The sequence below is a fragment of the Rhamphochromis longiceps genome, linkage group LG11 (assembly GCF_057381845.1).
Source record: "Rhamphochromis longiceps isolate RC_006_pf linkage group LG11, R_longiceps_female_GT1.1, whole genome shotgun sequence".
NCBI lineage: Eukaryota > Metazoa > Chordata > Actinopteri > Cichliformes > Cichlidae > Rhamphochromis > Rhamphochromis longiceps.
This window is the reverse complement of record NC_140567.1, coordinates 36,166,205-36,191,855: the sequence shown is the minus strand read 5'-3', so window position 1 is coordinate 36,191,855 and position 25,651 is coordinate 36,166,205. Positions and strand designations below refer to the sequence as shown.

Below are 25,651 nucleotides of genomic sequence, written 5' to 3'. Positions count from 1 at the left end.
TAAGCAGCATGAGGAGGAGGAATGAAGTAGTGATTTAGGTACAAACTACTAGCAGGGATCTGTCATGGCCTAGCCTTATTATCCACCCTTTTTTCTGATCAATGTGGTTCAAAAAGGAAATAAAATGTAACTATAGATAGTTTGTTTTTTAAATGTTACTCTATATGCCTGTAAATCACTAGTTTGATGAGCAAAATAATATATTATAGTGACTGCTGACTCCCAAAATAAAATACCTACAGTCATCTATTCCCATCAGTCTCATGGCTCATCCACCACCTAGTGTTCCTGCTTCATCTGACTCAGTGAACTCTTTTCCATTGTGCCTGATGAGTCACGAGTTTACTCTTCTTACACCTCTCCACCGTTCTCTCGCTTTCCCTGCCTCCCTCGGTTTCTTTATCATTATTAAAGGCACGCAGGCACACGGGGGAGAAACAGACTTTCTCAGGCAGCACTGTATTTCTAGAGCATTCTTTGCAAAGTCAGCGGCTCGACAGTCTCCTCTGCAGGGCCTCCCAATATTCTTGCAGTTTGTCAGTTAAGTGAGATCTTCTGATCCACATACACGCAGTGTAACGAAACAGGCGGAGATCTCATTTGAACTGATACAGAAACGTAGATTAGACTGTATTCTGACCAACAGCACATTTGTGGCCGACCAGAAGCCACGACCGACACTCTGGGAATCACTGCGACAGGTTTTGAGTCACTGTCTAACAAGCCTTTGTTATAAAACAAAACAAATTAGGGCAATTTTATTGCATTAGTAAAAAAAAAATGATATAGCATAACTACTATAACTACTACACTGACAGGGACATGCTGTAAATGAAGTGAGGCCCACTGCAAGAAAACTGAACTATTCAAATTATCATCGCAGCTTTCTGGCAAATTCTTTTTTTTCCCTGGTATAATAATGACAGAAATGAAAGCGTTTAAAAAGGAGAAAGCAGATTAAAACATACAAACAGGAAGCTACTAAGTTGTGACAATACCACAGCATAGTAGATGTACAGGCTGCACCTTAAGTTCTGATGGCTAAACAGTGATGGCTTTAGCAGCAGCATCAACACGTTTTACCAACTATGATGGCTTTAGCAGAGGACAGAGGTCGTCTAGTTACGATGTAAATCTGTGTTTTCTTATAATCCTGTGCCATTATGTGATGTATAGTCTCCCAGCACAGGCAAAAAGTACTCAGAGCCATTAAATATAAAAAAAAAGTGGAAGGGTGATAAACAGAGGGCTGTGGACAGAATGTTCTCGCACACTAATAGAAACCTAGCTGCTGCTGATGTGTAAAACTAAAACCATCAAATGGCACCTCCTTCAAAAACACTTTTTTCCAGGATCAAGTTGGTAAAAATGACAGTCTGTGTCCTCCAAGTCTTCTCGCATTACACTATAATAAAAGTCACATATTTTATTTTTTATTCTGTGCTGGATAAGATCTGAGCGCATCAGGTCACTCATGAATCAACCGTTTCGATCACAGTTACTTCTTAACTGTAAAACTTTTTAATGGTGCTGTACAATAAAACTAAAGTGATAACACAGGATTAAATTATGGCGGAAATTAAAGTCATTAAGACCGCAATAAAAATGTTTATGACACTGAACACCCTGAAGGGAAAGAGGAAGTGTGGGAGGCCATAAGTTTATGGCATCCATCAAATGCTCATCAATTGTTGTGGTGTTGGCGCACACTGTGAAACTTCACCAGAGTTTGACACCCTAAGGTAATTACAAAGCCAGAGTTCACCTTTATGGTCATAGCGGGCTTAAAACAACAAAACATGACGTCTAACAAATACCTTGTATTTCATGCCCTCAAAATCTATTATTACATTGTCAAAAATTTCCATTTGGCAGCCAGGGAAAAAACATTCTCAACAAGAGAGACCCTGCGTGGATTACTGAGCAGTACTATCGCTGCTGCCAACATGGGCCAGCCAGTGATTTGTATCAGGGATGGCTGAGCTTTTGTCTGGCAGGAGCGCTTACGTAACAGGAGCTGCTGACAACACGTGGGTGCTGAGCTGAGGGCAGGAGAACGGCCTGGATCACGGAGGGAGACGGAGAGGTCACCGCAGCCCACTGCGTCAGCCGTTGGTGGGCTGAGGGGGTCACTTTGTTGCTTGGATTGGGACTGCAAGTTTGCTTTGCTGTTCTTTACAGTATTTAAGGAGGACACATTTTTTATGGTTTTACACGAGGGCTGTGGAAAGTGAGCAAAAAACAAACAAACGAACTATCCACTTGTTATGGTGAAATTACAAGTTACAGGGCTCGCAAAATTGCTAGCCCGACGTCCCGGAGCTAGCGATATCTCCAGTCAGGCGACCAAAATCTATCTCAGCCCCACCCGTTGGGTTATCATATAGCCCGACGGGCGGGGCTGAGATAGATTTTGGTCACCTGACCAGAGATATCGCTAGCTCCGGGACGTCGGGCTAGCGATTTTGCGAGCCCTGAAGTAGTATGGTGTTACAATATTAAATTGGTAATAAATCAATGCTGGCTTCGTATGATTATGATAGCAAAATAATTGGGATAAAATCTTTGTTGTTGGTTTTTTTTGGCGTGAATTTTGGCAAAACTCTGAGAACTGCAGCTCTAGCATCTATATCTTGTCATTTTGAATTATCATGTTTTTGTGCTTTTTATGGATTTAATTACATTTTGTATCCATCCACCTGATCTCTCTTCAATATTGTCTTTATCACAAAGAACGTTTAATCCAGAGGAAAACATTTGCCACTCGATCTGTCCTACTGGATACTCGCATTTTCCTTCAAAGTTCTGCGTTTCTGTCCTTCCCTAAAAGCTCGGTCTCACTCACTGTTTACTTCAGCTCCAAACAAGATGACTGAAAGGGGCCCTTGGTGTAAAAGATCTATATTTAAAACTCAAAATATTTCAGTAGAAGAATTTATCAGTAGGTCTTGCTTTCAAACTGTTTCTCATCTGGTATACTTTTGACTCCGTTACTCCTGCTGTGACTACCAGGTAGTTTTCCTGAGTGCTGCCTACGTCTTTAATTCATCACAGTCTGAAACCATAAACTTCTCTTGAGGAGGAGGAGGACCTGTGGTGGCCACTGTGTGGTGGGGCTACAAAATTCCCTACTGGATATTGACGGTGTTAATGCTTTTTTCATAAATTGATTTGTTTTTCATTATAGATTAATATGGAAGGGCAATATGGCCAAAAATATTTATCACCATTATCACGCACCGGATTATAAGGGGCACTGTCGATTTTTCCGAAAATAAAAGGATTTTAAAAGCGACGTATTTTCAGAAAAACACTGTAATAATGACGGCCCGCTTACATGCTCTACCTAAAATTGTGCTGTGGTGTGTATCTGACAGACGAAAGCCAAACCAGCTCCACATCACTGAAGTTGCAGCATTTTCACAAACCAATTCTGGTTCATCTGTTTCATTCAACTATTTCACCCTTCTCATTCTCCGTCGCCGCCATGCTTTTTCTGCCATGTGCGTATGAAAAAAAAGGCACTGCGCATGCGCGGTTCACCCATATTCTACCACAATATTTCATTTTCTTATCATTGCCTAAGGTTATAATGGTATTACCGTGAACGGTATGATATGGCCCAGCCCTATAGATTAACATTAAAATTAATCTTAAATGGCATGTTTTTTAGGTTCAATAACTGCATAATACTTTCAAAAAAGTTAACAAATAATATTAAGATTGCATATTAAGACTCAACACCATGCCCCTCCAGCTGTTCAGCTAATATCTGTCCACTTTTTGTTCCCCAGTTCCAGCAGGCTAAATTATTCCCTACTCTTTATTTCCTCAACCCAGAAACAATGGTTGCCACATTCTTCACTGGGACTAATTTACCATGAATGCAGGTTAAATTAAATCTAATTTCAAAATAAAAACAAAGCTGAGCTTTGCCACACCTAAAAACTGATTTCTGAAAAAAGCAAACAGATAAAAGCACTTTTTAAAATATATATGTAGCATAAAATCTCTCAGATCTGTGGCAGAGCTGGGATGGTGTGGAGTCCTATTATGGTAAGACAAACAAAAACGACTGAAACAAAAACATCGAGCTGCCCTCATTGCTGTAAATTTCCATCTCGCACTCTCCAAAAGCCTTCACTTCTTATTACTCGCTCAGCAACATTGTTTGCAAACCACGAGTTATGAACCACGTTTTCCTCTGGCCTGAAACTACAGAGCAGTCTGACTGTCTACACTAACAGACATGCAGAGAATTGATCATTTGTATGAAAGAAATGCTGTATGAATACTGGTCAAATGATTTTTTTTTTAAAAGATATGTAAAAGGAAAAGCAGCATTACAACAAAACGAGGAGATTTCTACATATGACTGGCTAATCTGGTTCCAGATGTCTGAATCATCATTCACAAGATTTTTTTTTCTTAGCACACATATCTTTGCATTGATTATTCTCAAAGCTGGCTTTTGACTTCAGCTCAATGATGCAACTTGCAAAAGTCTGCAACTTTCCTAAGGCCATTCAAGACTGTTTAAGAAAATACCTTTAAGAAAGACACTTTAAGTGCAATAAATTAATATGTTAAATAATCGACATAACAATTCTGTCCAATTGTGACAGAATTCAGTAAAGCTATGCCTCATTCTCGTGCTTCTGTAATTCTACTCTACAACTGTGATCGCTCATCTAATTTGTTTGTCTGTAAAAAGCTAAATAAATAACAGCTGATGCATTTTTACAGTACAGATGCAAATACTAATGTTTTCCACTCCTGCCTGAATGGACACTGGCAAAGTAAAGCACTGAGATTAAGTTAAAGACAAAAAATAAGTGAGTTGTTAGTTAAGTGAAGCCACTTCTTTAGGCAGAACAGGTTCTGTGTTTTGACTTTTGGTAATGCTGATATTTACATTTGCATCACAGGTTGTGCTTTTTCTTTCTCACTGAAACCCTGTGAAGGGGGAGATTCACCGCCTCATGTTTTTCCTCTGCAAGGTTTCTTTGATTGTGTGAAACTCAAGCTTTGCTCTACATTTAAGAGACAAAGAAGCTGTCACACAAAGAATGAGGATAGTATGCTTTACCTAAATAATGTTGAGACTTCACCAGATGAGGATGGCCGAGTTGTTCCCCTCTAATGGTCAGTATGTGATAAAACACAGTGTCTAGAAATGTGCCTGTTCTATTTTTGTTCAATCACATAAACCTTTCCTGTGATCTCAGCAAATGCACAACACACCCTCTCTGCCTGGCAAAACCACATGAGTAATGAGATAAAGGGCATAAGGTAAACAAACAGGGTGAGGCGATGTGGCTGGTGGGAGTCGAAGCAGGAGTGACAAGTGTGACTAAGTGCTTCATCTCGACCACAGAGGGATGGTGGGATAGAAAGAAAAAACTTCCAGTCTTTGGACAGAGCAGTGAGCACTAGCAGCTAAAGCTAGACTGATGAACCGGCCAGATTACTGCAGTTCCATCTGCTTCGGTGTACACACCTGCCAATAAGTGACTACAGCAGAAGTGCAGAAATGACTAATTAGGTCTGATGCACCTCAGAAAAACACTCTTCGCAATACAAAAACAACACCATCGTTAACAGCACATGAACCAGTTCTCCGGCTGTTCATATGCAGACCACCAGAGCAGTCAGCAGCAGTCTGAAACACTGGCTGATTGGGACTAGATCCTCTATGGCAGCGGTCTCCAACCTTTTTTGCGCCACGGACCGGTTTATGCCCGACAATATTTTCACGGACCGGTCTTTAAGGTGTCGCGGATAAATACAACAAAATAAAACTAGTACCGGTACCGAAAAAAAGAAGATTTATTCATAACACACGTGAAAAGACCCAGGAAAACAGAGTTAATGATAAAAACGAAAACAAAATAACGAAAACCCTGAAAACCATACATTTCACACCTGAGCCTCAACTCTCGCGGCCCGGTACCAAACGACTCACGGACCGGTACCGGTCCGAGGCCCGGGGGTTGAGGACCGCTGCTCTATGGGAAAGCAGCTTAATGGAACAGAAGACAACATCATCAGCAACCTGACTAGACCAGGAATAGGTGTTTAGCAGACACCAAACTAAAAACACACAAACAACAAAACAAAAACAAAACAAAACACATAACCACGTACTTCCCTGGTTGTTAATATACTTGCATGGTTCATCCAAGTGAAGTGTATCTGTGGATAACTCTGGTATCAATCTGGATTTTTATTTTTGGATTGAGTCCTGACTCAATATGTAAGCATGACTGGTCACACACTTAGAAAACTAGGAATTTTCCTTTTACATCTGGTTATTTGATCAACAAAAATATTCTTGTTTTTTAAATTACAATTAAAAGGCTAAAACCTTGATATATAAATGATATATCCAGGAAAAACCCTGTCAGTGATCTTTATTAGCTTAAATAACACAATACTACTCAGGCTATCCTGGCAGCTAACAAGGGGACTTTAGAGAGATACTTTAGGAAATACTTGTATAGCCACATGACTGATGTGCTCAAGTCTCAATCACTCTTTTGTTGTCTGACTTGTCAGTCACAGTAAGCTCTGAATTGTCTGCAAGGCGTAGGCATAGCATACTGTCCTTAAAAAACAGCCACATGCATATAAACAGAGCAGAGCAATGGCTTTCTTGCGATTTCTTCTCAGTGAGTCGAAGCCAGTTTTTAAGTGCTTCAGAAACAGGGTGGATAAGCTGCGAACAATCAATCACAGTAAACACCAACCATGCTGCTGAAGGAAGCCAGCAGAAAGAAAAACAAAGGTGTGGTGAGATTAGGGCTGCTCGATTATGGCAAAAATGATAATCACGATTATTTTCACTGAAATTGAGATCACGATTATTTGACGATATTTATTTAACCCTTTAAGACCTACTATAGAACCAAGTCCACCAGAGCTTATATTATTTTTATTTATTTTTTTTATATGCTGTAGTGCCATTTGTGGGAGCATTTCAAGTTGCTATACATCAATACAACTGTTATAGCCCATATTTTAATAATATGTATGCATTAAGTCCATAGTAATTACATAAATTGCAAAAAAGTGCAATAAACTACAAAAAAAATTTGAAAATCGCTTTTGTTTTGTTTACATATATTTCTACTTGGAGAAGTTTAAGAGGTTTATCCCTCAAAACTTTAAATACAAAAAAAGTTGCAAAAAATAGTTTCCCACCACAGGAAATTTATTTTGAGTGTCTTCATAGTTTTATTTTGGAGATACAGCAATTTTTATATACTGCAGGAAAAACAAAAAACAATCCTATGATGCAAATTTGCAAAGAAAACAGCATGTGCATCATTTCACTGTGGGAAGTGTTACGAACAGCTGATCGGATCGGCAAAGCGTGTTTCTGGAATATTATGTTTTTGTTCCTGCAAGCGCTTTTTATGCAATTTTTGCAAAGCTATATGTGGAACAAAACCGTGACCGAGGACAAGCTGATGGCATCAGATGTAAGTACAACTCCTCCGGTTTCATATGCAAAACAAATTATTGCGCTAGCTTACACGGTTCAGGTTCTACAGGGATTTAAAAATAGTTACGCAAAACGGAGCGTGCTGCTCTGACCGGCTTTAAAGGGTTAACAATGACTTTTAAAAAAATAATATAAAATGGTGTGCAACACCACTGAAGTTTTTTTTTTTTTTTTAACTCTTTTCAACCAACGGCAGTCACTCTCCAAATAATTTCTGCTTAGCTTTCCGAGCTTCCCTCGGGTCCCCTTAATCAGCGGTCTCCAACCTTTTTTGCGCCACGGACCGGTTTATGCCCGACAATATTTTCACGGACCGGCCTTTAAGGTGTCGCGGATAAATGAGGGAGGGGCTAATAATCGGCTCAGTCATTTTTAATGATCGTTGAAAGCCCAGATCGTAATCGTGATTAAAATTCGATTAATTGAGCAGCCCTAGGTGAGATGGCTGTCCTTCAGCTGTCTGAATCTGTGGAGCGCTGTAATCTGGTTACTGACTGAGCTCAGTCAGCCTACACTGGCTCATTACATAAGAAAGCTACAGCTGGGAAGGAGGCTGATCATTGCCTGGCTGAGGAATGGAGGAAAATCGAGATCTTCACCTAGGTCTTCCAAAGTTGCCCTCATATGAAGGGTGCAGCACAATGGCTCTGCTGCTTGTGTATAGGAAGTGCTGCTTCAGTCTCCTCAACATAATAAGTAGAAGGCTTAAAAAAACAGAATGGCCTTATCAGACAACAGTCTTGGACAAGAAAATGCACAGCAAAGCAAACAGAGCGCAGAGCGGTGCAAAATCCTCTCATTATATTGCAATATCCTTCTATAGGGCCGGGCAATGCTTTCTTTTGCGACTACGTTGACCCCATCTTCAAGGGCAAATGGATGCATCATAGGAATAGTGTAGGCACATCACTTTCCAAGGGCTTGTATAATGCCGAAGCACTGCAGAAACAGCCTCAAGCTAATGCTAGGCTGCCGCAGACATGGTCTGCATCAATTCTCATTTTCCCTTAATTCATTTATGAAGCACTTTTAACTAATTTACTATCACTGAAGAGAAAAAAAAACAGTTTCACAATTCAATTACAATATTTAGGACTTTAAACTGCTGCATTCTCAGGGAGAGACGTATGGTTTCAGTTGCTATTGGGTTACATCTCAGAAATCAATAGAGTAAATTTGAGTGTGCCTATTGCCCTGGACAAAAGGAAATATGCTAGCAAGCTGGTCATTGGAGGAAAATCAATAATCCCACTGAACTACAGCTCAGGGGGAAATGCACAGGCATGTTGCTGACATATGAATTATGGGGACTAGCGGACCAGTTCAAGTCCATTAGCAAAAAAGAAAAGAAAAAGCTTCTTCATCAGACTCAGACAGTGTCTTTTGTCTTAAAAACAGCAAAAGCTCTGTTGTAGCTGCAGGAAAGATGGGTTATAGTCTTTCCAAATAAGGTTATTGATTTTATTTAGAGGCACACTACTCTGATATGTCGATACGTTCTGATACTGCCTTAAAAAGTTATATGAGATGCCATGACAATGAACCAATCTACAGAGGTGATCTAATCAATACAATCCTACTTTGTATCTTTAGTCCACTGGCTGCAGTAAGGACAGCCAAAATAGCAAGGAGGACCAACGATTTAGAGTTTCAAGCTCATTTGCCAACAACCTTTTGTAATGTCTTTGCAGTACTTTGTGATTTAACTGCAAAATGTGCCACCACAACAGAGCTTCAGCTTTCAGCACCTGCTCAGGGTCTATAACAATTTGCAGTATGATGTTGAATGTAAATCTAAAGAATCTAATAATGATTAAAACTAAAGAAGTATCCGAACCACATTTCCCCCTCATTCTGTTTAGGAGACTTTAGTTGTTGTTGTTTTCACAGCCAACAGTACTTGGCAAAAGTCCAGGCCTGTAAGACCGCTATATACTGATATAAAGTCCCGACAGGTGCAAAGGTGCGAGGTCCAGACCAACGCTTCTTGTTGCCTTAATTATCTGTTAGTTTCTTTTACAACACTGGCAAAGCAATGTTTAAATCGAGTCCAGCATTTGGGTAAATATAATAATCATAAAATACACTTTTAGTTGATCAAATGAGCAGAAAGAACAGTTAAATGAATACACTTCAACAAATTAACTATATGCAGACCAATCATGCTTTCATGTACAGTCACGACCCAAAGACCCATTTTGATCCAAGAAAAAAAAAAAGCTGATTTGCATAAACAAGAATGATTCAGTGAGGAATCCAGCTTTTTAATGTAAATCTAGTACTGGATCAGTATTGGATCAGAAAGCAAGGTATGAGAACTGAAAAAGCTGGATAGCTGCATTCCTACTTATTTTTCTTCCACTTGGCTTGTCTCTGCAAGAGTACGCTGCAAGAAGTGTCAGGTCTAACGAATGTTTACAAACAAGTCAGGAATTTAAAAAATTAAACAAAGTAGGTGAGATGAGCCTCCCTGCAAGGAAAATAAAAACACATTTCAACCCTGCTGGCTTAGCCACCATCTGCGGGCGTCTGTGTGTGTAATGCGTAAGACAACACCACCATCCCGAATGCACACACAGCTGATGTCAGAGATTCCACACCATGCCCGCCCTCTCCAGGCCGTGCCACCTGAGCTGGATGAGTCCAAAAGCTGTCCAGTCATCAAACAAAAAATATGCAAAGTCTAATGTCCCTCTCACAGCCTGCCTATCCCATTTGCTGGCTCAGAAACAGGCAAACCTGATCCATGTGAACCTCTGTTTTTTCCCCTGGATGAGTGCTCAAGGCAAAACAAGGTGAAGAAAACAGGATTTACTTACAGATCATTTGATCACAGTTTTCACATTTGAGTTGCACACTGCAGCCGTTTTAAACTTCATGACTGAACCAAGAAATTCCTCCAGTTTATCTGGTCTAAAAATAGTGCGACACTGGTAATAAGGGGGAGAAAAACACATTCACAGACATTTAGGTCAACTATTAGCATTGTTCATGAAAACAGGGTCCGTGAATGTCCATTACACAGCTGCGCACTTGTTCTGAGTGTCTATCTTTACATCTAAACCAGAGCAATAACAACTGTGTAAGCACCACCACCAATGCAAACAGAGAGTTACCATCTAATCTGAGCTGCCAGAATTAGAGCAACCTCCTGTTTCAGATAGCCTAAAAATAATCCACTCCTAATCACAGTTTAAACATAGAAAGTCTGCACAGTCGAGAGCTCAAAAACAGCTGATGGCTAAGATTTAAACACTGTCGGGGACAAAACCCAAGGAACGTGTAATGCTTCAATCAAAGACAATCAAATCAGTGACGTCATCTTCTCCTTCTGAAAGCATGAAATCCTTTATCATTCAGAGCTAATTTTCATTAACAAAAACCATTTATGTTTTTTGAAAGTGCACTGTTCTTAGGAATCATCATTCTCTGGTCCTTAAGCTGACTGAAACACAAAACACCAGTTAGCAAGGTTTTTAGAGAGTGGATGACCTAATAAGCTAGAGTATGCTTATGTTTCCTTTCCTTTGTATGAATGCATGTCTTCAGAGTTTCCTGTTTAAAAAGAAAAGTCTCAATTAATGCTTGTCAAAGACCTCTTTAGGCCTAACAAAGGCCTAACAATACCAAAATGATCTCTTATTTTTGGACTTTTCCTTTTCCTATAAAGAGCTTTCAAGATGGGAACATAACCACGCAACAATACACTGTAATATTCCTTACCACAATATACATTTCCTTTTTTTCAACCACACATTACAGTAAAGCTGTTTTCTTTGGATTTTGGTCCGGTCCTAAATACAACCTCTACAAATGTAATATCTACAGCAAGTTTTATGACTGTATTTACTTGATTTTCATTTCAGATTTTTTATGTCAAACAGCTAGCTTGGTTTCAAATCTGTACAGGTACAATGCACAGACACTGACATCTGCTAATTAGTGGTTAATTATTAAACTGTCAAAATGGCAGAATTTAAGTAATTTAAGAGGAGGGACCAGCAACCAAATTTCAGGCAGGAGGTAAAAAGTAGTGAGATTACACACATTTTGGTGTTATTTGCTGTTCATGCATGGTAAACTGTTGCTTTTAAAAGACTTTAGCATAAGTTTTGGTCAGAAACCAACACGTTGCATGTATACAAAAAGCAGTTAAGTGTATGACCTTTTGTGTTAGACTTGAGGCAACACTACCCTGTTGATATACATGCAGTGTTGGGGAGTAACGGAATACATGTACCGCCGTTACGTATTTAAAATACAAAATATGAGTAACTGTATTCCGTTACAGTTACCGTTTAAAAAGGTGGTATTCAGAATACAGTTACTTTGTTGAAATAAATGGATTACACTGCGGTACTTTCCTGTTTCATATTGTCGCGGGTCAGGACTGTTTGGGTTTTGTTTGACAGCTACGTTCTGTTGTTCCAGGCGGCAGCTTTACGGTTGCCATGGTTACAGGGCGACGCTCTCTCTCTCTCTGCGACTGTGTGTTTCCTGGGTGAGAGAGCGCCTTTTCGTTGTTGTTGTGCTAAGCTAACAGGCAGAATGCTACAAGCATAGCTTCGGTGTTCGCTGTTCGCGTTCGGTGTGAACACACCGTAAAGAATGTAGCATCATGGGCAGTGTAGTCCGTGTTGCAGGGAGAATGGACTGCCATACACGTTATGGGTCTGTGAGCGCGAGGAGGGAGAAAAAGGGGAGTGGAAAGGTACGAGTTGTCATCGAGGAAAAACGGGAGCTGGAAGCATGTAAATATAATAATAACCACTTCAGCCAAGAAGAGTGCCTGACGAGCCCAGTTGTAAGTAAGCTATTAAGACTCGACTGTACACTGTGTTCGTGTTTTCCTCCGAAAACAATAAGTTCCGTTGGAGCAGTCTTTCAACGCCTCTCTCTGTCTCTCGCAAGAAAAGTTGACCCACACAACAAAGTAAAGCTATTTTTCGGCTACGAGCCCGACACAGAACCCAGAAGTCAGAGGTCCCTTTACTACAGTTCGGAGTCGCGGACCTTCAGTAACAGTAATAAATCACACAGCAATAGTACATTCACGTAGTTGTAAACAGCATGATAATATATTAAGTAATCCAATAATCCAAAGTATTCAGAATCCGTTACTGTCATTGAGTAACGTAACGGAATACGTTACAGAATACATTTTGGGGCATGTAATCTGTATTCTGTAATGGAATACATTTTAAAAGTAACCTTCCCAACACTGTATACATGCACCACGCAAGTAAGCACAAAGTGCATGTAGTGTATGTAGTCTGCACACAGAGGCGTTCTGATTGAGGTACAGTGATGGTTTAGGACAAAATGTCTCCTGGTCAGTGGAAAGCTTCAACTTTTTCTTCAGCCAGACGTAAACTCTTGCTGATATTCACTGGAGCAAAGTAATAATAGCCAAGTCCAGCCAGCTGAAATGGGCAGTATTAGCTTCTGAACACAAGTGTTTATCAAAGTGTCTGAGAGCTGATGTCATCGTGTAGCAGAGCATGTAGGAGAGATGTTTGACTTCACTTAGTCCACTTTCCTCTAAAATACTGCTCTGAATGCCACAGCATGAATCACCCGACTCACATATCAGTGGACAAGAACAAGAAACGTGAGCGCTGATTTTTATATAATGGATACAGTGGCATCAACAACTTCTCGATGAAAATAAACAAGCACACATTTTCCTCTTTAACAGGATATGCCTTAATTGACAGCAGCAAGTGATTTCTGATCCATGGTCATTAAGATTCTGCCTGAATGGTCCTTTTACATAAATTTAGAAAACTAAATATGTACAAAACCAGTAAGAAAACAAAGGAAAAAGTTTAATCATTTAATTCTTTAAATCCACAAGAACGTCTTGACTCAAATATTCCAAAAACAAAAAAGTAGGCCATCCTTAGCAGATGAACCTTTTCACTTTTAGTAACTGACAAAGTTTTGACAAATAATTAATAGATTAACCAAGAAAATAACTGATTAGTTTAACTGTACCTGTACATGTGTTATCATGAAATTAATATAGTAACATGTAGCATTAATGCTGAGATAGTTATGATTACTCATTTACATACAGGTGCAGGCCAATCTTTATTTCCTCCTTTCCTGTCCATTATGATGGTTTACTAGACCTCAGAGGGTCCTAGGCTATGCCCGGGGCATGTCTCTGCAGTCAGGCTCAGTAATCACCAGTCAAGGAGCGATAATTAACAACCCCACATGAAGCAGGCGGCTGTGGAAAAGGGCTTTAGGGGACTATAAGTGGCATTCCCACATACCACACAGAGACCACACTGCTTTGTGCACAGGGTCAGTGCGATGGGTGACTGAAACAGCAGAAAATGTAATGAGGGTATTTGATCCTCAAAGTGAGAGGGGGAAGTGGAAGCTAATCTGCCATCAATGCATTACTGGTTCAGAGGCGCACACAAAAAGAAACCCAAAATAAGACATTAAGAATGATGACCCCTGCATGACTTCATGGAAGTCTGTGCTCTGCAGACCAAAAGAGGTGCACAGACACACAAATGCTGGTCCAGTGCTGCTGAACATCCGGCGAGAAATGCTGCTGTGCCTCTGAAGGACATCAGCACAGAGACTGATGGATAAATTGCTTCCTGCAGCTGTCATCCTAAACTCTAAACCGGTTTACAAAAGTCCTCAGCTGGCCTTGGTGGACTCAGTGATTTGTATTCTCTGTGAAGAAGCACAAGCCTCTGCATCCATCTTAAAACTGCCTACCTAAATATTCTAAAGGCTGGAAATTTTCACAGTAAATAACAAAGTGTGTTTTGCCTCTAGAAAATTAATTAAGATGATTACAATAATAGCACAGGATTCCCATGTGCATGTCCAAACATGACACAAGCTCATCTTTGGTGATACAGCTGAATGACATGGAGGACCGCCCAACCAAGTAACCAAGACTTTACCAGTAAACATGACATGAGAAAGGTCAGAGTAGATGATTAGCAGCAACTGGACTTTAAAAGAAGAGCAGGGAAAAAAAGAGGGCGTTGCCAATTATAGTTAGATGACCCTGTACCTGTGGGTCCTACCCAAGTGAAGTGAATGTGAATGCAAGCACTTCTACACAATAACACATACTACAGTGTTTGAGCTGTGATTATTGACCAAAGGTGATAAGTCTAAAGTTGCTTTGGCAAGCCTAACCAATCTTAAAGATGACTAAAATCACCTCCTCTGTTGCTTTGATCCGTGCATTAATTTTAAAATAAACTGGCAATATTTGATGTTACAGGGATGACACTGATGCCAAAATATCCTTTTTGCTTCATGTCTAAACAATTAGTATTGCATAATTCACATTTAAAAGGCAAGTGAGATGACTACTGCTTTCATTTGCATATCAACCCTCAAGGAATACAAGACATTTCTTACACTCCAACTTGATCTTCGGCTGCGCCATTTTAAAATTAAGCACATTCGTTCCAGTCCTGCAATACAAAAACTGTTGTAAATAAAAGAGCTTAGAAACTGCTTAATACAAGAAACAAAATGGATCTGTGACTTGCAAGTACAATACCTACAACAGTGAAGATCTACTAAATCAGGCTGAATGTGAAGCCAACCAAGCCCTGCCCGATCTAAAGCCAGCGGCTAAACAAGCACCAGCCTCTGCAGGCATGCAGCACTAATGCTCATGTGAATCCCCACGTGCTGCAGGCCAGTCGCTATACACAGCAGGGTGACTTCACGTCACACCCCATATGATGTCATCCTGGGGGAACAGGCTCCTCATTAGGGCTGTGTGTGGGATTACTCCTGATGTCCTGGATCAACGAGGCAGAGCAGGAGACGATAATGTCCCCTAGTCTGCACAAGAAAAGGCACATGCCCAATAATATGCTTTGAAATAAACATTAATCTCAAAGAACATGTTGAGTGATTTACTACAACTGCCGAATTTACCAAACTGAACATCCACTTAAAGACACTGATGCTGATCAATGAGTCCAGCTTTACTGCCACCCACCTTACAGTTAGTGTTGTTCTAGCTGTGAAGGACAGAATTTAATAGAAATCACCTCACTTGTTAGGAGTTTGTTTCAGTATTTCAGACAGCTGCCAACCTAAACACCAGAATCCGTCAGTCAGAAGTCCTCATTTGGTCCTGATGGAGTCCTGTTAACCTTTAGATTTTGTGGAACAGTCAACTAAATGATCTCTGTTCTCACTAGTCAGCAGCAAAAATAATAGCTGGTTAAACTAATTATCCATATTGTATCCATACAATAATGTGCAACCCCAGTTAACGTTTGTTTCTAAATCACTATGACACCACCTGCCTCTGTGCCTTTCTGTGATCTAACAATGTAAACTACCAGGTGGAATTGGGCTGTGCGATATGACTAAAATCTCATATCCCAATATTAAGACATCTATCGTCCCGATAACGATATAAATCACAAAAATTTTACATTTTCTGAAAGTTCTGTGAATCTCGGGCAGCTCGACTTGCAGGAAGTGTTTCCAGCTGGGCGTCGTGTACCTGGAGTCGAGTGTTTTAACCGATGCATGAAACGATACATTTTTAGACATAAGTTGTAACGGCCGCCGTTTTCTTTGTGAGTATTTATTACACGGCGTGCTGCGGGGAAAAGCCTGTTCTAACGTTTGAGTCTAAGGTTTATTTTTTAGCACCTGACGGCTCTTTTTTGCTTCTCATCCGTAAATAGTCTGCATGCTCTTTCACGTGATTCAGTTTATTTTGGAAAGTCTCAACAGGATCTTGAGCTTTATTGTGAAAACTTTGTGGAAAATAAGCAGACACGTGATGGTTTTACTGTTGTTGTTGCTAACGACAACGAATAAAAAGAGGCGCTTGTCCGTCAGTCGTGTGGTTATATTAAATATAAGAGAAAGAGAGAACTTTAAGAAATGAATATAGCCACTACAGTGACCATCAAAACCATGAAAAAATATTGCCGTAAACAGTTTATTTTGCGACACCACGATACAAACGATAGTGTAAAATACAACGATAGATGTTTTTATATCGTCATCCGATATATATCGTTATATCGAACAGCCCTAAGGTGGAATACAGGACACATGACTGCTGCATGAACCAGCATGGTTCTGCAGTACTTTAAAGTCCAAAATTAACTAATGACTCAAAAAGATAAATATGGTACAGACAGAGCTGGGCGATAGAACGATAACGATATGTATCGCGATATAACTTTTACTCGATAGAGAAATTAAGCTATCGCGATAGACCTCGCCGCTCTTGTCCTCAAAAAAAAAAAAAAAAAAAAAAAAAAAAAAGGTCAGCCAATCCAAATTAAGTAGCGCAGAGCCGAACCAATCACATCCGCAGCGTCACGTCGCGTGACTTGTTACATACAGCACAAGTGCCAAGCCGCACGTGTGTTTGTTTGGGAAGCAGCCAGCGGGTAATGGAGGAAATGAGTGTGCCGACTAGAAAAATCAACCGAGCGTGACCGAAGAGAAAACAGATGATGGTTCCAATGCCGGAGAGATTGTCGAACGGAAGAGCCATAGAAGTTCCGTAGTGTGAAGGTATTTCGGCTATTTCAAGTCTGACAAAAAATAGAGTAGCCGCACTGTAAATGTGCCGAAAGCAAGTCTGGAAATACAATAAACTGGTGCATGCGTCACACTGTGCGCCACGTTATTGTTTCGGTGAAATGAATTTCTACAATACTGTTAATTCTACTCTCTGCAGTGTTTAAATGCTTACATATACACACAGTTACTGTCCGTCCACACATACGACTCGGTTCTGCTTCTATGCCCCAGCTTTGTTTACTTTTTCCCACCGAGGCTTCTAGACTTCTGATTGGCCAACATTTCGGTACGGTTAGGAATCTAGCGCCACCTGCTGCTTTGGCATGTTCATAGCAGCGTTTTCCTTCATTTCTGCCTTTACGTGTGGACGGGATTATTTTTTAAAACGTAAACGGAAAATCTCCGTTTTCAAAAATACCCGTGTACGTGTGGACGTAGCCTCAGTCTCTGACTGGAAGCGCTAATTCGTCATTCGGCTTTTGTCAGACTAAAGTAACTGTTAAAACTGTTTGAAAAGCTCAGCTATACAACAAGGAGAGGTTGAGAATTTCCTTTTAGTTCTCAGTTTATTTGATATTGACAAAAGTTAGTCAGTTTTGTCTGTTCTTCTGTAAAACAAACTAAGATTTATTTTTAGAATTAATATTTTGTTTCTAAGTGGAATTGACAATTTAGTCTGTTTTGTTTGTTCTATTTTGAAACTTAAACGCTTTAGCGGCTGCCTTTTGTATAGTTTGCAATATTTGCCTTTATTTATCTGAAAAAGTCTCATGTTCCTTAAGTACATCTACCCTGTTGAACTTATTATGGGAAATAAATATTTAAATAAAAACAAGCTGCTGATTATTTCACATTTTACTTGTGAGCAACGGCACATTTAAATCTTACAAATATAGTTATTTGGCTTATATCGTGATAGATATCGTTATCGCCTGAAATGAAAAAAACATATCGTGATATGAAAAAATCTCATATCGCCCAGCTCTAGGTACAGATTAAAACGGGCCAATGTATTTAATTCACTTCTATGTTGGTCTGCGTTAACCATGCATCAGCTGCAGTGCACCAGCTCCTTCAGAAGTCCAAACAATCCAGAATACTTTAAAATGTCTGAAGTTTCATACACGCACACAGCGTACAAATAGGGCAGTCATTTCAAACTATTTTTCTAAACTTGGCTTTGGATGATATTATAGCGAGTACACAAGCCCCACCCACACACTGTTAAAGCCCTTTGCTTACCATGAACAGCCAAAAGAAGAGAAAACAGGACAATAAAACAACTGAGGATTTTTTGAAACTGTGACTCATGCAAAGCTACCCTTGCAGAGTCAAAGAACAAAACCATGTAGCTAGAAATGAGCATAATAAACTTCCTCAAAGACCAATCGGCTGAAAACATTTATTCCTATCATAAAGGAAAAAGTTGTATCTGCAACAATAGATAAAACAACCACTGCTTAAAAAGTGAAAGACAAATAGCACTGTGGTGATGACAGATAAGACTGTGAGGTTCTGGCAAGTACAGCTGTAATAAATTCTTGAGTCTGGTGTGGTACAGTGATCAAAGTAAGTGATACAACAAGCTTTCACTACCACAGCTTTTCTCATGGGAGTGGCAGCCCATGCTGTATTGGATTATAGTTTTTCAGGTGGAACAAATAAAACTGTTACACCTTAGTTTGCGTTGGCCTCTATTCTGTCAACCGCATGAATTAACTAAACACAGACCGGGCATAATCCTGCTATCCACAACTTAACATGGGTGTAGAGTGGAGACCTGGAACATGGGGTGAGGACCTGTGTGGCCAGCATCTATTTACTGATATTTTTTTAACTTATATCATCTGATATGTAAAAAGTTTCAACCTGTGTATCAGTGACATCCCTAAGTTGCACTTGTAGCCTAAGAACAATTTTGTATTTAATATATGTATATGTCAATGCTGTTCAAATACCTGCTTAAAATGAGTTTTTGTAAGTATGCACTGTATTTTGGCCACTTAATAAATAAAAACTTTTTTTTCTCAAATGCAAGACAAACCTTTACTGTTACATATACCGGCTGAAATGTCATCTCATAGTTGCTATGCTGTTTTTCTGCATTTAGTATTTTGCTGGGTGAATTTAAAATAATAATTATAAATTATATTACCACTAAGTATTTTTATTTAAATATAAATTACATTTATTTTGATTTCAAACTAGCTTTTATTTTAGTGAAATGTCTTATTTGTTTTGATAAAGTGTACTTCACCTTTATGAACTATAAACTCCTCTAATGGTCATAGCTATTTTGTCAAAGACTACAGAGTTTCCCCAGTTTGGAGGATAAATCAAATATAGTTTATACTATAGTATAGTGTACTACGGTATATAATGAGTGTCAACAGATGCCTGATTTTTGTGTTTTTCTTTACACAAATAAAAATATTTTACTCATAAACAAACGAAGAAACGGTATAAAATGACAAATTTTGGACTCAAACATGCATGTTTTCAAAGTAAAGCAGCTGCTGGCACCCAGGTAAGCACCTCAGTTCATAGTATCTACCCATCCTGGACACAAATGGCCCTGGGCACTGGCTAGCTGCTGTGTCACAAGACTGGCAGGCAACCAGCCATGGTGGGGAGGGTGGGGCTGCAAAGAGTTTTATGAGTTGCTGTCTGGACATGGAGACCTCTTAGAGACAAGCCACCTATTGATCCTCGTGTCGCTGTGGCAGTGCAGAGACTAAAACTGTTTTTGCCTTTTATCTTATCCCCTTCCTGTGTTTCTAAATAGTGCTACTTTAAGATATAAGAGCACAGATGGATGTGGGTTTTAAGTCTTTTTTGGAAATCTGCAAAGAGTCCAAACAAAACAAGGCTTAGTTCATGCCTTACCACCAGTGGGACATGCACACTTAACAGGAAAAAAATCATCTGGTTGTCCTACTAACCTCATCTACTTACTTATTAATCTGACCGTGTTTTCCTGTGGGAGTAGGCCAAACGGGCCTGGCCGTGTAACTGACACTGCACCGCTGACAGTGAGCAGCTGTTTGGGGGAACTCAGCGAGAGGAAAATTTAAATTTTCATACCCTCTGCATGGCTGAAACAGACAGGTTAGCTTGTATAACATTATATTCACCAAGACAGCCACAAAGGATATTCAGCAAAATAAGTGTGTGACACATGTTTACAGCACTCTCACACTAACTGGCACAAAACCTTAAAGAAAGTCATACAGAAAGTCAAACAAGTTCAACTGGCTGTCCGTCATGTGAAGTATAACTCAAGAGTCACTGCTGCTCTGTCTTTATTGCCACATGTAACTGCAAAACAGTGTGCAAATAAGCCCATGACCATCAGCTCATAAAACTTCATGTTGCCAGAGTCATGACAAACCCTGTTACACAGGTAATATAAGTGTCTAGTTACATCTCATCATTTTGGATGACAGCAGGGCATGCAATGCTTCAGAAGGTGAAAAAGCTCATGTCCCACTCCACACAGTTTTGTAATCGTTCATTAACAATAAAAGAGCTTGCAAACTAAATTTGAGTGAGATACAGTTTAGCACGCTGGCTCAAACAAAGCCTTTGTCAATATGAAGGTAAGCGCGACTGCTTTGTACTGAGTTTAGGTAAAAGGTCTTTGGTTGATATAAATGTAAGCATTGTCCTGTTATTTTTTGATAAAGCAAAATGTATTTTAAAGTTAGCCAAACTAAAACCAACTTTAGAAAAAAGCAATTAAAAACATTTTAGCCCCGGTCTTGGTGATTTCCCTTCGAGAACAAAACCTCTTGAGTGGGCACCATCAGTGTCACTGTGACCCGAGGCTACTGTGAACTCCCAACCACATAACATTTGAATCCTGTTAAGAGATCTGATGCATATGATACACTGCAGATTACAAACCACATATTTAAACTTGGATCAACCAAATTCAAATGGTTCGAGGGAAATCAAAGAGCAATAACTCAGTAATGTTTGTTTTGTTCTGTTCCACTGGATGCAGGCTGAGCTACTGCCTGTTTAGTGCACTGAGAAGGCAATTTAATAGACTGCATACCTGTGCCTATAATCCACATATTTACAAAGCAGCAGAGCACTTTTTGTTTTCAGTTTTCTTTTTTTTACTTTTACACCCTGCCAGTTTGGAAACTGTCTTGCAGTCAGAAGGATGCTACACCCCTCTTAAAATACTCGCCTGAGGTGCTCTCTCTGCTGCTGTATGAATCAATATAATATGTTCCTTCAAGTGTTGAGGACTTGTATAATGAAACCTGACACAAACCCTCAGAAAAACTGAGCATCATGGTAAATAGTTGCCACCATGAACTGTTGGGCAGCTTTATCACTTTAATTACCAACAGTGAGATAATGGGTGCAAATATGAGGTGCGGTCAAAAACTTCACTGACTGCACCTATGAAAATAAAAATGTTTAAAATGTTGATAAATGTTCCCTTCATTGCATTCATATTAGTTGACCAATGCAGCAACATATGAATCCCTGTGATTTCATCCTGAATAAAACAAAGTTGTTTTCTTCAAATTACAGACATTGTTAGAAAAAAAAAAAAAAGGATCATTTAGGTTGTTATCTAACAACTTCTTGGCATAATTTAGTCAGATACATCACGCCCAGTTTTAAAACACTGAGAAGGCAACAATTAAAATGCTCACCTTGAAGTTTATAATCTATATTTTCAACACTTTCTCTTTCTTTACATTTTAAACTACGTAACAAAAAAACAAAATTGAAAAAAAAAAAAAAAATCTCTGTTGAGAAGAAAATCTATTTTTCCACGTTCATGGCCAAAAATTGGGCTACTTTCGTAATGACAGTTAGCAAAGCTTTGAGAGTGACGCATTTAAACAGGAAGAAGGATTCATGTCTACGGCTTGTTGTCCAGCATAGTCATGCTGACAACCAAGAAAACTAAGCTAAAAAGAAGTGACAACCACTGTAGTTTAATTCTGTTTTTTTTTTTTAATTAAGCAGTTTGAATAATCAAAATAATGCTGTTGAATTGTAACCATCCTAATGATTCACAGCACCACCAACCCCTCCAGTCTCTAAATGTAGACTTCTTGCACCCTTTAGAGGTGAAAAATATTTACTTTATGTATATAGACACAAATCAGTACATATGGGGACTTGAAAATTCAGGGACATGAAAATAAGATTTGGAAATTGATCAAATTAACACACCGAAAGCTGTGATCAAATCAGATCAGATCGAGCTGCAAAAGTCACTCGCGAAAAGACAAATATTACAGTCAAAGTGCACTGGTAGTTTCATTCAACTTTCCACACTGGTACTGATCAGCAGTTGCTTGTGTGTCCTACATTTCAAGCATCATCCTTCACAGCCACTGGAAACAGTGAGTATGGGTGGAGGGCTGAATGTGTTTCTTTTTCCTACTACACCATACCTAACTTCTCAACGAGCTTCCTCTTCACTGCTGTGTGTTTATTACAGTGTGCGTTTTGTTTTTAATCAAAATCAGCAGTCAAAGCACACCCAGCCTGGCCTTCTGGATGGCTTTGCAAAGCGTGCAAATTTCAGAGAAGACACTTGCAATTCTCTCTGCTTTTACAGACAGAAGTAAAATACTTGTGTTATTGAGATCCAAAATACATGTGTGAAGGTCATGTGCCTTTAAATAGCCACTATATATTTTAAAATACATGTAACACCAATAGAGTGATGAAATGTGGAAATACTGGTTTTAATTGCACTCCTTTTGCCTAAGAGATCCTTGACTGCTTATCATTTGCAAATGTTTTTCCTAAGTACCCATACTTCTTCACACAAAGACATTTTGTGTATATAAAGGATATTATCCAGTGGTTTTATACGTCAAACAAGCTTTGGATCAAAGTGAGCTGTACATACCCTGCTCACTAAAATTACTTTTGACACCCCTGCTGTAGGCCAAATACACTGAAGAACTTGTACCTCTGTCCTACTTTTCATATAGGCTGTCTGTCCTGTCTGTCCAAACAAAAGAGTCCACAACTACAAGACCTAAATAATTCAAGGCAGAGTGCAACCTAATACTTTCTCGCTGTGGTGATGTAGAGAAAAATATGCCAAATAAACCTAGTTCTAGTTTCAGAATGAGTAAAAAGCAGTGAACCCTGTGACCCGTCAGCTCAGGCAGGAGCCTCACACAGAGTTAGATGCTTATTCAGACTCAATAAACCCAGTTGTTTTGGTTAGAAATTGTGGTGTGTGAAGAGCTGGCTCTGGTAATTTCCTGTGAGCTGGTCTTTTAAGTCAATGTTACATCACACATGCACCTTAAATAAAAGGCGGACTCCGATAAGCTGGATCGTGACTAGAAGCTCCCAGAAAAAACGAGATGATGACTTAACTTACTTCCACAGGCAGATGCACAACTACTAAAGAGATCAGCTGAAATTGATATCAGTGTTCACACTGCTTAGCTGACAGCTGAGGCAGTATTCAGAAACCAGTTCTGCTCTGCGCTGAATCCTAACGCTACACACGATGATGGCTTGTCCCCACTGCTGACTCTGAGCCAGCTTTTAATGGCTAGAACTATTCTTTGAAGAAGAAATATCAGGGAACAATAAACATGCTTACATAAACGCATTTGAGGCGTTCAAACGCATGAGGTTCATGCACCGTTCAAACATATCCCACTAACTTTATTTGCACCCATTAGTAATTATAATCGTCCATTTAAAGTCTGCCAGACATGCGCATGAATGCTCACCATAAAGAAGTCCTGTACATTTTTTTCAGTTATTAGAACGAACCGTTACCTTTGGCTAGCAAGTGGCTACTTCAAGCCTGGCTAATCAGCAGCAAGCTAACGGTAGCTTACGTTAACGCTAGGAGCTGGAGTATCCCTCTACTGCTTACCTTTAGCGGCCTCGCAGATGTTGTTTTCATCGTCCCATTCAGTTTTCCAGCAAGTGCCAACTTGTAAGTAGCAAATACGTTTCCAGTACCAACGACTTCTAACTTTTTAGTGTCCTCATATGGAGAACGGTGCGTAAAATCCCAAACCGGACCACCAGCGACAAAGTAATTTCTCCACCACTTACAACAACAACGTCAACCAAAGGTTTCAGACGGCCCCCGAGAGGACTCGGCCAATCAGAGGCGGGAGTTTTCTTTCATTGACGTTTATCAGAACCAATGGTCGGGCTAGAACATTTTGAGTGACGTTCCCCATTAGAGTAAACACCAAATGAGAACGCCAAACATCCGCCTGCCAATTGGCTGCAAGAAAATGAGAGGCCAGTGGGTTTTTTGTGTCCGCAGCCAATGACAGTGCGGCACTCAGGCCAGAGTGACAGGTGCTTTGGAGTTAACAAAATAGCTGGGGCGTCACCGTGGCCGGGATGAGGTCATCCAGGATGATGTAAACCCTACGTCATTAGCGATGCTAAATAAAACGCAGCAGGGAACACGTCCGACCGTAATCCATCTTTTCTGGAATTGTACAAACACTAATAAGCTGTGACAAAACGTGTACATTTAGCATGGTTAATATTGCTTGCAGCTTAAGAGTTGTTTTTTATAGGTCTCAGTACTTTTCATGACCATTAATGTCAATTTTCGCATGCAAAACGTTTTTTTGTTGTTTTCAAAAATAAATGGAAGTACATGTCAAACTTTTTCTACTCATGAAAGACAAACTTAGTGTTTCGTTAAGATGTTTTAGGGAATAGCTCACCAGGTTTCTTAAAAGACATTTAAAGCTCTTCCTTGCCCTTGAATGATTCATGGGGGATTGTTTAGTGGCTTCCTCTGAAAATAATCAGGTTCAAGGACTGCACTGCAACTGAGTGAAAGAAAAGGAACCAATGAGAGCATGAGGGTGGGAATGGATGTTTGTATCTGTGTGTGCCTGTTTGTTTGACGCCACCTCTCTCTAGGGACATCTCAGGCCCTCCATGGTATGGAGGCCTATCTCCCTCCACCACTTCCCCTACCAGTGGCAGACGCCCTCAGACATTGGTGGTTCTTTGTGTCCGGGGATGGGCGTCCAGGTACCCACCGGCTCACTCCTGGTGGCTGCTTGTCTGCGCCTGGAGCCTGGAGCTTACTCAGGCTCCTTCGGGGGTGGGGTGCCCTTGGCCTCTCGGCCTGGGGCTCAGTCACTCTGGCACAGCTGGCTGCCAGCAGCAGGGCCGTGCAGAGAGGTTTAAAGGGGCGGGTGCTCAAAGTTAAAAAGGGGCACATTGAACCAGGCTGAATAACAACAACACACATTCATCAAGAATCTAATATGGGAAGGGCAGGGCTGTGTTGATCTGAGACTGTAGACATTAAAAAGTCCATAGGAGAGATGGTAGCTGATTAAACAAGTGTCATGAGATAATAACAAAATGCAAAGATTGGTGACAGCGCTTGGAACCATAAGGCAACAAAAAACTGTGAGAAATAATTTAGGCTCTGCCTGTGAATCACTCTTTGCTTCTCTTCTTCCATCCCATCATTTCATATATCACTCCCCACTTGCTATGTGAGAACAAGGCACAACTTGCTATTGCAATAAACTATAATCTAATTATCCACACCTAACAACTCTTGCACTTAATCTATAATAA

At 40.0% G+C, this 25,651-nt stretch overlaps 1 protein-coding gene across 3 annotated transcripts in view; it reads right to left on the bottom strand.

Moving 5' to 3' along the window:
* The window catches only part of otud7b (OTU deubiquitinase 7B), a 43,994-nt gene extending 19,851 nt beyond the window's left edge, over positions 1 to 24,143 (bottom strand). For 2 of the 3 annotated variants that reach the window (XM_085423849.1, XM_085423852.1), the window contains exon 1: positions 23,955 to 24,143. The gene's annotated coding sequence lies outside the window, so the exon portion shown is untranslated. Of the gene's footprint in view, positions 1 to 14,911; positions 14,958 to 23,954 lie in introns of those variants that run through there. The other variant, XM_085423851.1, reaches the window with a different exon arrangement.
* Positions 24,144 to 25,651: the final 1,508 nt, after the last annotated feature.